Genomic DNA, 15,058 nt, shown 5'->3' on the forward strand with positions numbered 1-15,058 from the left:
CACTGACCTTCAAACAGCCCTTTGATTGCCCCCAATGTGCAGAGGGGGATACTGAGGCTGCAAGATGCACAGAGATCTCAAGGGACAGAGCTAGGTCTGGACTCCAGGTCTCTCTGACCCCAAAACTGTGCTGCTAATCACTAGGCTGTGCTTTCCACTAAGAGAAAACAGGTGTCACAAGTTTGCTGCCCTCTGGGTAAGGCAGTAGCCTGTCATGACCGTCAGACCCCCAGCTGTTGACTCTGGGCATGGCATTCCTGCCCATCCCATGCTGAGCCAGCCCCTGAGCCTCTGCTCTTCTGGGTCTGCTGCCAGGCCAGCCTCGGGCCTCCGCCAGGCCCTGTTTGGGTCTACCTGGGCTGGGCTGGGCTGGGCTGGGCAGGGCATGCTGATCTGGCCTCCTCCCCAGGTTGGGGACCTGGTCTGGCTGAACCAATGCACCCGCCGCTGCAGCTGTGACAGAATGGGGCATTTCCGCTGCAGCCCGGCGTGCTGCCCCACTGGGAAGATCTGTGGTCTGTAGGGCGGCCGGCTGGGCTGCCAGAGCCCCCTGGGCACCTGCGTGGCCACTGGAGATCCTCATTACTTCACCTTCGATAGGGCTGTAGCCCGCTTCCAGGGCACCTGCACCTACCACCTGGCCTATGCCATCCATCCATTCATCCATCTATCATCCATCCACTCATCCATCCTTCCATCCATTCATCCATTCATCCATCCATCCATTCATCTACCCATCCATCCACTCATCCATCCTTCCATCCATTCATCCATCCATCCATTCATCTACCCATCCATCCATCCATCCATCCATCCATCCATGCATCCATCCATCCATCCACTCATCCATCCTTCCATCCATTCATCCATTCATCCATCCATCCATTCATCTATCCATCCATCCATCCATCCATCCATCCATCCATCCATCCATCCATGCATCCATCCATCCATCCACTCATCCATCCTTCCATCCATTCATCCATCTATCATCCATCCACTCATCCATCCTTCCATCCATTCATCCATTCATCCATCCATCCATTCATCTATCCATCCATCCATCCACTCATCCATCCATCCATCCATGCATCCATCCATCCATCCACTCATCCATCCTTCCATCCATTCATCCATTCATCCATCCATCCATTCATCTACCCATCCATCCACCCATCCATCCATCCATCCATCCATCCATCCATGCATCCATTCATCCATCCACTCATCCATCCTTCCATCCATCCATTCACGAAATTTTTCTGAGTATCTACTTTGTAGCAGGCCCTTTTCTAGGCTCTGGAGACACAGCAAAGAACAAAAAAGACAGGTCTCTTCTCTCCTAAAGTGCACATTATAATAGTGAGAGACAAACAGTAAAAAATAAATACGTAATATTTCAGATGGTGATAAGTCCTGGAAAAATAAAACTAGAAAGGAGAATCAGGAGTGCTTGTGAGGATGGGGTGGGAGTTATAATTTTTAAACAGGGTGAGCAGGAAAAGCCTCATTGACGAGGTGACTTTGGAGCAGAGACTTGCTGGAGGGAAGGAGAAGCCTTATGAGCAATGAGGGAAGAGCCCTCCAGGCACAGGGAACCTTGGGTGCAAAGTCCAGACGCAGAAATGCCCTTAGCCTTATTAAGAAAGAACAGGGTAATTCCAGCAGTTTAGGAGGCCAAAGTGGATCACTTGAGGCCAGAAGTTCAAGGCCAACCTGGGCAACATAGGTGAGACCCCTGTCGCTACTAAAAATTAAAAATTAAAAAATTAGCCGGGCATGGTGGCATGTACCTGTAGTCCCACCTACTCGGGAGGTTGATGTGGGAGGATCACTTGAGCCCAGGAGTTGGAGGCTGCAGTGACCATGGTAGTACCACTGCACTTCAGCCTGGGGGAGAGAGTGAGGCTCTGTCTCTAAAATAAAATAATATAAAATACAATTTTAAAAAAGAAAGGAAGAGGCTGGGCACAGTGGCTCACGCCTGTAATCCAAACACTTTGGGAGGCTGAGGCGGGCAGATCACGAGGTCAAGAGATTGACACACCCCCAGGTGTGGCGTGTCCAGCCAACAGCTACTACGACTTCTGTGGGCCACACTGCCTGGCCACCTGTGCCAGCCTCAACTCCTCCACGCCCTGCACCTGCCAGTGCACAATGAGCTGCTTCTGCCTCGAGGGCTTTGCCCTGGAGGCGGGCATCTGTGGTGCCCCATGCTTGCTGCGGCTGCCACCTGCAGGGCCGCTATATCTGCCTGGGTACTGAGGTGCTGCCTGCAGCCACCTGTGACCAGAGGTGCGTGTACCATGGACCCAGATGCCCGCTCGAGTGCCACCCTCATGCCTGCAGGCCCTGTGAGCTGTGCTGCCAGCACAGGGGTGTTTGGGGTAGCCACCCCATGCGCTACGGGACACTGTGACTCTACAGAGACCCCCACCTGTACACTTTCAGTGGGACCCACCACCAGGGTCAAGGTCCTGGCTGGGAGATATTGGCTAGAACATGCCGGCCACACCACACCGCCTTTGCCATCTGGGTGGAGATCAGGCGCCAGGAGCCGTAGGATGCCACGTGGGCCCAGCAGATGGACGTGGATGTGGCAGGATGGCAGCTGTCACTGCTGGTAGGACAGTTTGGAGCCGTCCAGGTACGTGTCACCCAGCTCTGGTCCTGGGCCTCTGGGAGCTCTAGTGAGTAATGAGCATGAAGAACAGCAATGCCGGGCACGGGAGCTCACGCCTGTGATCCCAGCTCTTTGGGAGGCTGAGGCAGGAGGATAGCTTGAGGCCATGGGTTCAAGACTAGCCTAGCCAACATGGCGAAACCCTGTCTCTATAAAAAATTTAAAAATTTAGCCACAGGTGGTGGCACGTGCCTGTAGTCCCAGCTACTCAGGAGGCTGAGGTGGGAGGATCATTTGAGCCCAGGAAGTCGAGGCTGCAGTGAGCTGAGATCGCGTCACTGCACTCTAGCCTGGGCAACAGAGACCCCATCTCAAAGAAAAACAAAAACAAAAACAAACAGGCTGAAGAAATGGTGGTGGCCCAAGGGCCTTCCCTTTGGAGAAAGAGCTACTGGGACCTTTAGAAGTGGGCAGAGGGCCTCAGCCCTGAGCTTCAGAGGATCCACCCGCTTTGGCCTCTTCTGGCTGCGTCCCACTCCGTGGGCTTTGGAGTCCTTTGGGAAACGCCCCTGACCCCTACAGCCTGGAGCCTGCATGGCCCTCCCCTTCTAGACCATGCTCCAGGAATGGGAATTCCCTGCCTAAAAGGCTCAGAGCTGCTTCCAGGGTCCACGCCGGCCTTGCCCCCAGGTCCATCCTCACAAGAGTGGACCATGCGGCCCACATGACGCCTTCTAGGCACCATTGCAGGAAGCCAGCGTGGACCAAGCTGGGCAGAGCGGCGCAGGCTAGATGTATGGGGATGCAGTGCCTCTTGCAGTGAGGGCCAGAGCTGGGGCTGCACAGAGAAGAGACGGGCCCAGGGCAGTCTCTCCTTGGATGCCAGATCCTGTCCAGGAAAAGTTGGAAATTCTGATTTTGCACCTGACCACCAGGACGCTAGGGAGGTTTATGCATCAAGGCAGGAGGATAGACCGTATTCCGTGTAATAGTGTGACAGCTTGGTTTGTAATCCTAAACATGAAGATGTGTAAGGTGTGTGCCTCCATTTCTACTCTTGTCTGGGCCCCTCAGGTTTGATGGGTGTTGGGTCCACCTGGGGTTCGGTGGATGCTTTAGCTGGCAACGTGGTAACACGGTGAAGCCTGTGGTGATGGGCCCAGGGGGCCAGGACTGAATCCCACTGTGCCATTTGCTAGCTGTGGACCTGGACCTAGTGGCTTTACATCTCTGTGCCTCAGTTTCCCATCTGTAAAAGGGAAGTGAATGGTACCTACCTATATGTGAGGATTAAGAGGTGTGAATTGCCTAGGAGAAGGCATTTAGTAAGGGCATAAAAGCATTTGATCAATAAATAACACAGGTGAGGTGTGATGGCTCATGCCTTTAATCCCAGCAAACTGGGAGGCCAAGGCAGGAGGATCACTTGAGCCTAGGAGTTTAAGATCAGCCTAGGCAACATAGCAAGACCCTATCTCTATTTAAAATTTAAATTTAAAATGGAAAAATAATAGTAAATAAATAAAACATATAACTGCAAAGTCAAGCCAACTTTGTACCACTAGTGCTGCGTCCCCACCCCCAGCAGGCAGAGTAAAGATGCAGTCTTTAAAAATCTGAGGCCGGGCATGGTGGCTCACGCCTGTAATCCCAGCACTTTGGGAGGCCGAGGCCGGCAGATCACCTGAGGCCAGGAGTTCGAAACCAGCCTGACCAATATAATGAAATCCGTCTCTACTAAAAATACAAAAATTAGCCAGGAGAGGTGGCATGCGCCTATAATCCCAGGTACTCGGGAGGCTGAGACAGGAGAGTTGCTTAAATCTGCAGTGAGCTGAGATTGCAGCACCATTGCACTCCAGCCTGGGCAATAAGAGTGAAACTCTGTCTCAAAAAAACAAACAAAAAAAAAACTGAACTCAGGAGCCAGGTGTGGTGGTTCATGCCTGTAATCCCAGCACTTTAGGAGGCCGAGGCAGGCAGATTGCTTGAGCCCAGGAGTTTGAGACTAGACTGGGCAACATAGTGAGACCCCTTTTTACAAAAATAAAAAAAATTAGGTTGGGCACGGTGACTAACACCTGTAATCCCAGGACTTTGAGAAGCCAAGGTGGGCGGATCACCTGAGGTCAGGAGTTGGAGACCAGCCTGGCCAACATGGTGCAACCCCGTCTCTACTAAAAATACAAAAAATTACCTGGGCGTGGTGGCAGGCGCCTGTAATCCCAGCTACCTGGGAGGCTGAGGCAGGAGAATTGCTTGAACCTGGGAGGCGGAGGTTGCAGTGAGCCAAGATTGTGCCATTGCCCTTTAGCCTGGGCAACAGAGCAAGACTCCATCTCAAAAAATAAAATAAAAAATAAAATAAAAAAATACAAAATTAGCTGGACATGGTGGCGCATGCCTGTAGTCCCAGCTACTCAGGAGGCTGAGGCTGAGGTGGGAGGATCAGCTGAGTCCAGGAGGCAGAGGCTGCACCATGCACTTCAGCCTGGGCTACAGAGTGAGACCTTGTCTCAAAAAAAAAAAAAAAAGAAAAAAGAAAAGAACAAGAAACGAACTCAGGTCACATTCCTTCTGTCTCAAATCCCTCCCGTGGCTCCACCTCACTCAGAGTGAAACTGTGGCTTCTGGGCCCTCATCCCCTCCCATCTGCCCCTCACTCACTCTGCTCCAGCCACAGTGACCTCCTAGTGTGCTCCTGTACTCCAGGCAGGCTCCCACCTCAGGGCCTTTGCACAGGCTGTTCCCTCTGCCTGAAACACTCTTCCTGGAGGTCCTCATATAACTGATCATTCTCATCTTTCAAGTCTCAGCACAAATGTTACCCTCTCCGAGAAGCCCTCCTTGACCATACACATGAAAAGAACCACCACTCCCACCCTCTCTCTACTGTAACCCTACTCATTTTCTTTCCTTTTTTTTTTGAGATGGAGTCTCGCTGTTGCCCAGGCTGGAATGCAGTGGCGCGATCTCGGCTCACTGCAGGCTCTGCCCGTCAGGGTTCATGCCATTCTCCTGCCTCAGCCTCCCGCATAGCTGGGACTACAGGCACCCGCCACCTCGCCTGGCTAATTTTTTGTATTTTTAGTAGAGACAGGGTTTCACCGTGTTAGCCAGGATGGTCTCGATCTCCTGACCTCCTGATCCTCCCGCCTCGGCCTCCAAAAGTGCTGGGATTACAGGCGTGAGCCACCACGCCCGGCCCTTTCCTTTGAAGTATCTGTCAGTCTCTTAAATCATCTTTTCTGTCAATCATTTCTTTCTTTATGATCTATCTTCCTTTTGGCAGAATATGTGTTCTTCGAAGGCAGGAACTTAATTTTGTTGAAAAATAGACAAAAATCCCTGGGAGAAAGACAATAAATGAATACAGAAGTAAATTTCTGATATGTCAGAAGGTAACAGCTGGTTCTGGAGAAGAAAAAAGCAGGAAAGGGGTGAGGGGCCAGTGAGGGTGTTGCCCTTTAAGACAGGGAAACAGGCCAGGCACAGTGGCTCATGGCTATAATCCCAGCATGTTGGGAGACTGAGGCAGGAGGATTGCTTGGGCCCAGGAGTTCAAGACCAGCCTGGGCAACATAGTGAGACCACATCTCTACAAAAAGTCAAGTACATTATCCAGGTGTGATGGTGCGTCTGTAGTCCCAACAAGTCGAGAGGCTGAGGCGAGAGAATCACTTGAGCCCATGATGTTGAAGCTGCAGTGAGCCGAGATCATGCCATTGCACTGTAGCTTGAGTAACAGGGCAAGACCCTGTCTCCAAAAAAACAAAAAAAAAGGGAAGCAGTGAAGTGTGGAGCAGAGATCGGAAGGAGAGACCGAGAGCCATGTAGATACATGGGGAGGGTGTCCAGGCAGAGGAGCAGAGGCTGGAAGGGTGCCTGGTGTGTTGGAGGAGTGGCGGGGAGACCCGGGGAGCTGGTGCAGAGTGAGCAGATGAGTGAAGGGGTGAGTGAGACAAGATGAGGACAGACGGGACAGAGGTTTATTTTGTGGGACTGCCCAGGCCATGGTGGCAAGTTTGGATTTTCTCCAAGTGTACTAGGGAGCTATGGAAAGGTTTTGAGCAAAGGAGGGATAGGATCTAATGTGCGGTTTCAGAGGGCTCCTTGGGTGCTATGTGCAGAGTGGATCTCAGCAGTGGCAGGAGCAGGGGCCCAGGAGAGGCAGGTGTCTGGACGTGCTTGCCCGACGCAGCCTGGTTGTCTGTGTTCCAGGTGAACGGCTCCCAGGCTGGCCTGCCCCCGACCCTGGCTGGGGGGCACACTCCAGGCCTTCTCCATGCCCTTGGTCATCACAGTCCAGGTGGCACCCGGCCTCTCCGGGACCTTTCACGAATCCCATGCCCTCTGAGTGGCAGTGCCTGAGACCTACACCAACACCTTCTGTGGCCTGGATGGGGACTTCAGCATGGATACGCAGGATGACTTCAGCGGCTCTGATAGCATGTGGCTCTCTGATGCCAACAGCTTAATGGGGTCCCAGCCCCTCTGTGCCCACCAGACAAGGCAGCCCTATACCAGGCCTTCTGTGGCTTGCTGGGCACCCAAGATGGGCCCTATAGGGCCTGCAGTAAGGACGTGGATCCCCAGGTGCATGTGGAGAACTGCATCCATGACCTCTGTGCCACGGGGGGCTCAAGAGAGACTCTGTGTGCCGTACTGGGGAGCTACACCTAGGAATGCCAGCAGCGCAGCCTTCCCATGCAGCCCTGGAGACACCTCATGGCCTGCGGTGAGTGGGTATTCCCAGGGAGGGTCTTTCTCAGCCTGATCTTCCCAGCTGGCCCAATACCACTTCCAGGATGTCCTCCTAGGTCAACACCACCCAAAGTGAGCCACTGCATGCCTTGCTGGCTAACTGTTCCCCCGAAGAACCTACCTGCTTAAAACTCTGCAATGACAATGACAGATGACACTGAGTGCTATTGCATCAGTCAAGATGGTCTGGGTTATGCTGAAGTAACAAACTAACCTGAACATGACCCAGCATGACCAAGGTTGTTTCTCCATCACTATCTTCATCACCTTTGTCATCACCACTGTCACTATCATTACTGTCACCATCACCACCACCACTGTCATTGTTACCACAACCATCATCACCACTACCGTCATCACCATCACCACCATCACCACCAGCATTACCATCATCACCACCACCATCACCACCAGCATTACCGTCATCATCACCACCACCATCACCACCAGCATTACCATCATCACCACCACTACCAGCACCATTACCACCAGCATTACCATAATCACCACCACCATCACCACCAGCATTACCGTCATCACCACCACCATCACCACCAGCATTACCGTCATCACCACCAGCATTACCGTCATCACCACCACCATCACCACCAGCATTACCGTCCTCACCACCACCACCATCACCACCAGCATTACCGTCATCACCACCACTACCAGCACCATTACCACCAGCATTACCGTCATCACCACCACTACCAGCATCATTACCACCAGCATTACCGTCATCACCACCACCATCACCACCATCATTACCGTCATCACCACCAGCATTACCGTCATCACCACCACCATCACCACCACTACCACCACCATCACCACCAGCATTACCATCATCACCACCACCATCACCACCAGCATTACCATCATCACCACCACTACCAGCACCATTACCACCAGCATTACCATAATCACCACCACCATCACCACCAGCATTACTGTCATCACCACCACCATCACCACCATCATTACCGTCATCACCACCAGCATTACCGTCATCACCATCACCACCATCACCACCAGCATTACCATCATCACCACCACCATCACCACCAGCATTACCGTCATCATCACCACCACCATCACCACCAGCATTACCATCATCACCACCACTACCAGCACCATTACCACCAGCATTACCATAATCACCACCACCATCACCACCAGCATTACCGTCATCACCACCACCATCACCACCAGCATTACCGTCATCACCACCAGCATTACCGTCATCACCACCACCATCACCACCAGCATTACCGTCCTCACCACCACCACCATCACCACCAGCATTACCGTCATCACCACCACTACCAGCACCATTACCACCAGCATTACCGTCATCACCACCACTACCAGCATCATTACCACCAGCATTACCGTCATCACCACCACCATCACCACCATCATTACCGTCATCACCACCAGCATTACCGTCATCACCACCACCATCACCACCACTACCACCACCATCACCACCAGCATTACCATCATCACCACCACCATCACCACCAGCATTACCATCATCACCACCACTACCAGCACCATTACCACCAGCATTACCATAATCACCACCACCATCACCACCAGCATTACTGTCATCACCACCACCATCACCACCATCATTACCGTCATCACCACCAGCATTACCGTCATCACCACCACCATCACCACCAGCATTACCGTCATCACCACCACTACCACCACCATCACCACCAGCATTACCATCATCACCACCACCATCACCACCAGCATTACCATCGTCACCACCACCACCATCATTGTTACCACAACCACAACCATCACCATCATCATTGTTACCACAGCCACAGCCATCATCACCACTACCATCACCACCATCATCATTACCACAGTCACAGCCATCACATCATCACCATCACCACCATCACCACCAACATCACCACCATCACTATCATCACCATCATCACCACCATCATCATCATTGTTAGCACAACCACACCATCATCACCACTACCATCATCACCATCACCAGCATCATCACTATCACCATCATCACCATCACTATCACCATCATCACCATCACCATCATCATCACCACCATCAACATCATCATCACCACCACCACCATTACCACCATCAACATCATCATCACCACCATCAACATCATCATCACCACCACCACCACCAGCATTACCATCATCACCACCACCATCACCACCAGCATTACCGTCCTCACCACCACCACCATCACCACCAGCATTACCGTCATCACCACCACTACCAGCATCATTACCACCAGCATTACCGTCATCACCACCACCATCACCACCAGCATTACCATCATCACCACCACCATCGTTACCACAACCACAACCATCACCATCATCATTGTTACCACAGCCACAGCCATCATCACCACTACCATCACCACCATCATTACCACAGTCACAGCCATCACATCACTACCATCATCATCATCACCACCGCCATCACTACCATCATCATCATCACCACCATCATCATCATTGTTAGCACAACCACACCATCATCACCACTACCATCATCACCATCACCAGCATCATCACTATCACCATCATCACCATCACTATCACCATCATCACCATCACCATCACCATAATCATCAGCACCATCACCATTACCACCATCACCATCATCACCACCACCACCACCATTACCACCATCAACATCATCATCATCATCATAACCATCACCACCAGCATCACCATCACTACTATAATCACCATCACCATTATCACTACCAACCACCATCATTGTTACCACAACCACAACTATCGTCATCACCACCATCACCACTATTATCACTGTCACCATCACCACTATCATTACCATCACCATCAACACCATCACATCACCAACAACATCACCAGCACTACCACCATCATCACCATTACTATCACCACCACCACCACCATCATTACTATCACCACCACCACCATCATTATCACCATCATGATCACACCACCACCGTTATCACCACCATGATCACACCGCCACCGTTATCACCACCATGATCATGCCGCCACCGTTATCATCACCATGATCACACCACCATCATTATGCTACATCCTGATGATGCCTCCACCTCCCCTCCTTTGCCTTTATGACTTACCCTTGGCCCCCACAACCCTCTCTCTGCTCCCTTGGTCCTATTCTGGTTGGAAATGCTCCAGAATAGTAATGCTTGCTCAATTATTTAACTCCTACCTGTTTTCTTCCAGAGCTGGCCTGTCCTCCCCACAGCAATTACGAGCTCTGCGGCTACTCCTGTCCTAGCTCTTGTGCCGAGCCTGCCCTGCCCGACAGCTGCCTGACACCATGCCAGAATGGCTGCCAGTGTGACCCAGGCTTTGTGCTCAATGGCATGGACTGCGTGCCCCCAATCCAGTGCGGCTGCTCCACTGGGGGTAGGTACCACCCGGCCGGGGAGGCATTCTGGGCTGGGGAGCGCTGTGAGCCATTCTGCCACTGCGAGGCTTCCATCCATGCCGTGTGCTGTTCCCCGTCCTCCTGTGGGCTGGGGCAGAGATGTGGGACCCTCAGGGGCATCTTTGGGTGCCACCTACTCTCCCCTGGCATTTATGAAGCAACCATGCACTCACACATCGCCTCCTTTGACCGGAAGAGTGTTGAGTTTCCAGGCACTTGTGCTTCTGTTTTTACCAAGTCCTGTGGCTCCTCCAGCTCATTGCCCCTTTTCAAGGTGGAACTTGGGAAGGAGAAACAAGTCCAGCAGCCCCACTGTGTTCATTTCAAAGATGTAGGTTCATGGGACCCAGGTTTGTCTGCAGAGAGAGCCCTGCCCTGGCGAGGTAAGCACTCATTGGCATCTAGAGACTCTTGAACCGATTGAAGCTAAAAGAAATACATTGGCTCAAACTAAGTAAAAATCATGTGATAGCCTAGTGAAAGTGTAGAGATTCTGGGTCCACAGAAGTTCCCTATATACCACTTTGGCTGTTTTGGTTACAGAAAGCCTCATAAAAAGTAACTCAAACCAGTCACAGACTGTGTTTTATGATTTTTAGATTAATTACATAACTGAAAATTCCAGAGGGAGATCAGGCATGGTTTGATCAGGGTGCTAACTCAGTTTCTCAGCATTTCTCTTGGTCTGTGGTTCTCTATAACATTAGCTTTGTCCTCAGGCTGGCTTTTCTTGTGATGGCAAAATAACTGCTAATTTTCCAGTCATTAAAGGTGTATTCCCCATTGTCCAAAACCCAAATCTTTTCTTACCCCAAGTACTCAACAAAAATTCCAATGCTTCACTTTGATTAAACCTCACTGAGCCAATCACTGCAGCCCAGAAGTTTTCTTAAGCCTATCTAATCCTACACAGGAGTTGTAGGTGGGAGAGATCCTGCCCCCACCCCGACCTCTGGCAGCCACTTCTTGCAGGGAGAGAGGGCAAAATGGGAATCCACCCCAGTGTCCTTATATCCCCCCAAACCAGTATTTCTTCTTAACAATCTTCAAAGAGTGTAAATGCCCTGGTGAACCTCCACTCTGAGACCTGAAACTTTTGTCTAGAACCCACAGGGGTGGATGTGTTTTCTACGCCCGAGGGCCCCTGCCTACAAGAGTTCCATTGTTGGCTATTGGAAAACACACAGCCACACCCCTCCCACTCCACCCCCTTCCAGGAAGGGAACCAGCTTTCAGAATTAGTCATGCTGTCAGCATCCCACACAACGAGCACATTGACTCCAAAGGGCAGCCCAGCAGATGGACTGCTGATATTATCCCAGTGGTACAGATGGGGAAACTGAGGCCCGGGAAGGGAGACTTCCTTGCCTAATGTCACACAAGGAGAAAGTGGCTGTGCTAGGATTTGAACCCAGACTGTCAGGCTCTGAGCCCTTCCCTTTCTGTCTGCGGGCCTACTGTGTGCTCCCAAAGCTGTGGCCAAATTAAGGAGGTGGCATGCCTGATTCATCTGTGGAGGGGCCAGGGAGATATAGTAACTCTCAACAATGGTGGTCATTAGTCCGGGCATGGAGGCTCACGCCTGTAATTCCAGCACTTTGGGAGGCCGAGGCGAGTGGATCACCTGAGGTCAGGAGTTCGAGACCAGTCTGGCCAAAATGGAGAAACCCCATCTCTACTAAAAATACAAAAAAATTGCACTTTAGGAGGCTGAGGCAGGCAGATCACCTGAGGTAGGGAGTTCGAAACCAGCCTGACCAACATGGAGAAACCCCGTCTCTACTAAAAATACAAAATTAGCCAGGCGTGGTAGTGCATGCCTGTAATCCCAGCTACTCGGGAGGCTGAGGCAGGAGAATCGCTCGAATCCGGGAGGCAGAGACTGCAGTGAGCTGAGAACGCCATTGCACTCCAGCCTGGGCAACAAGAGTGAAATTCCGTCTCAAAAAAAAAAAAAAAAAAAGAATGGCGTTCATTCATCCACTCATTAAAAACTTCCTGAGCACCTACTATGTGCCAGACCCTGGCCTCAGTGCTGGGGAAACAGCAGTGGGTGGAACGGTCAAGATCTCTCTGTCGTCGTGGAGCTGAGATTCCAGAGGAGAGAGAGACTATAGGCCTCACCAGTATGAATTATATAGTTTGTCAGGAGGCCGTATGCGTTCGTGTGAGGGAAGAACATACAGAACAGGATGGGGAGGGGTGGTGGTGGCTTCCAGATGGAAAAGATGGTTTTAAATTGAGAAGCCAAGGAAAGCCTCCTTGAGGAGGTGATATTTGAGCAGAACCCCAAGAAAGAGGAGGAGAGAGGGACTCATGTGCGTATCTCGGGTGTGGCTGGAGCTGAGTGAGGGGCTGGGGAGAAGAGACGATGAGGTCAGAGAGGTGACGGGGACCAGATGGTGGGGGACTTATGGGGCTGGTGAGGACTTTGCTTTTGCCTGGAGCGAGGTGCGCCCAGGACAGGGCTCTGAGCCAGGTGGGCCCTGATGGGACTCAGGTGGTCCCAGGCTCCCTTTGGCTACAGGTGGGAACGGACTGCGGTGGGGCGGGGACCGGAGCAGGGAGGCCAGGGAGGAGGCTCTGGGACGTCCAAGCTGGAGGCGACAAAGGCTGGGCCAGGGTAAGGGCAGTGGGAGGGGAGAAGTGGATGGTTCTGGAAATATTCTCTGGGGTCTTACCCCTCTTCAAACCCTGCTGACTGTTCCTGGGGCCCTCAAGGTTACGTGGGCCCCTGGTTTTGTTTTTGTTTTTGTTTTTTGAGATGGAGTCTTGCTCTGTCGCCCAGGCTGGAGTGCAGTGGCGCGATCTCAGCTCACGGCAACCTCTGCCTCCCGGGTTCAAGCAATTCTCCTGCCTCAGCCTCCAGAGTAGCTGGGATTACAGGCGTCCACCACCACGCCTGGCTAACTTTTATATTTTTAGTAGACATGGGGTTTCACCATGTTGGTCCGACTGGTCTCGAACTCCTGATCTCATGATCCGCCTGCCTCAGCCTCCCAAAGTGCTGGGATTACAGGCATGAGCCACCACGCCCAGCCGCCCCTGTTGTTTTTAGTACTCCGTGCACCCCCTGCAGTCACACAGGGTGTGTATGCAGCCAGACGTGGGTTGGAATCCTGACTGCCCATTAATTAACTGGGTGACTTTCCGCTAAGCAACTAAGCCCGGGTGCCGCAGTTTCCCCAAGTGGAAGAATAACTCCCCTCAGGCAGTTAAGTCCTGCAGCCACAAGCACCAGGATTGTTGGTTGAGAATAGAGACAGTCAGCAATTGTAGGTAAATGACTCAGGCCCGAGCAGGGGTGTGGCACTGGCGCAGGCTGAGTGCGGCACTGCCTTCTTGGATACCAGGGTGCAGGGGGAAGGGGATGTGGAGATGGGCCCCGGCTGCCAGCAGGCTGCTGGGTCAGTGCCTCCCCGCAGCCGAGAGTGCCAGCCAGGCTCTTAGAACTGCAGACTCATGGTCCTGCCTCTGCAGCCAGGAGGGAGCCTGCCAGCCCCAGCACCAGCCTCAGAGCCTTGGGGTTCCCACCGTTAGGGGGGCCGGGGCTGGGTGGCCAGGAGGAGTTAAGTCACCCACAGCCAGGAAGGGGCAGAGCTGGGACCTAAGGGGCTGTGAACGGTGAACTGATCCAGGAGGACGGAGAAGGAAGACGTTGTGGGAGGGCCAACAAGAACACAGGCAAAGGAAAAATATATAGACAGTAAAAGGAAAAATATATATAGATAAAATATTTCATATATATACTATAGTAATATATATAAATACATAGTTTCTTAAGTTCATTTAAATTCTGTTTCCTTAACTGTTAGTTTAGCTGGTTCTAAATTTACTTTTCCTTCCACTTTTTCGGTGTTGTTTTTTATCTTGTGATTTATTATTTTGTGTTAACTTTAATTTATATTTTTAAGGGCTAGGCGCGATGGCTCACGCTTGTAATCCTAGCACTTTGGGAGGACCAGGCGGGCGGATCACTTGAGGTCAGGAGTTTGAGACTAGCCTGGCCAACATGGTGAAACCCATATCTACTAAAAAATTACAAAAAATTAGCCGGGTGTGGTGGCGGGCACCTGTGATTCCAGCTACTCAGAGGCTGAGACAGGAGAATTACTTGAACCCGGGAGGCGGAGTTTGCACAGTGAGCCAAGATCTCACCACTGCACTCTGGCCTGGGTGACAGAGCAAGACACTGTCTTGAAAAAA

Source organism: Pongo abelii, chromosome 20 (genome assembly GCF_028885655.2).
Source record: "Pongo abelii isolate AG06213 chromosome 20, NHGRI_mPonAbe1-v2.0_pri, whole genome shotgun sequence".
NCBI classification, from domain to species: Eukaryota; Metazoa; Chordata; class Mammalia; order Primates; family Hominidae; genus Pongo; species Pongo abelii.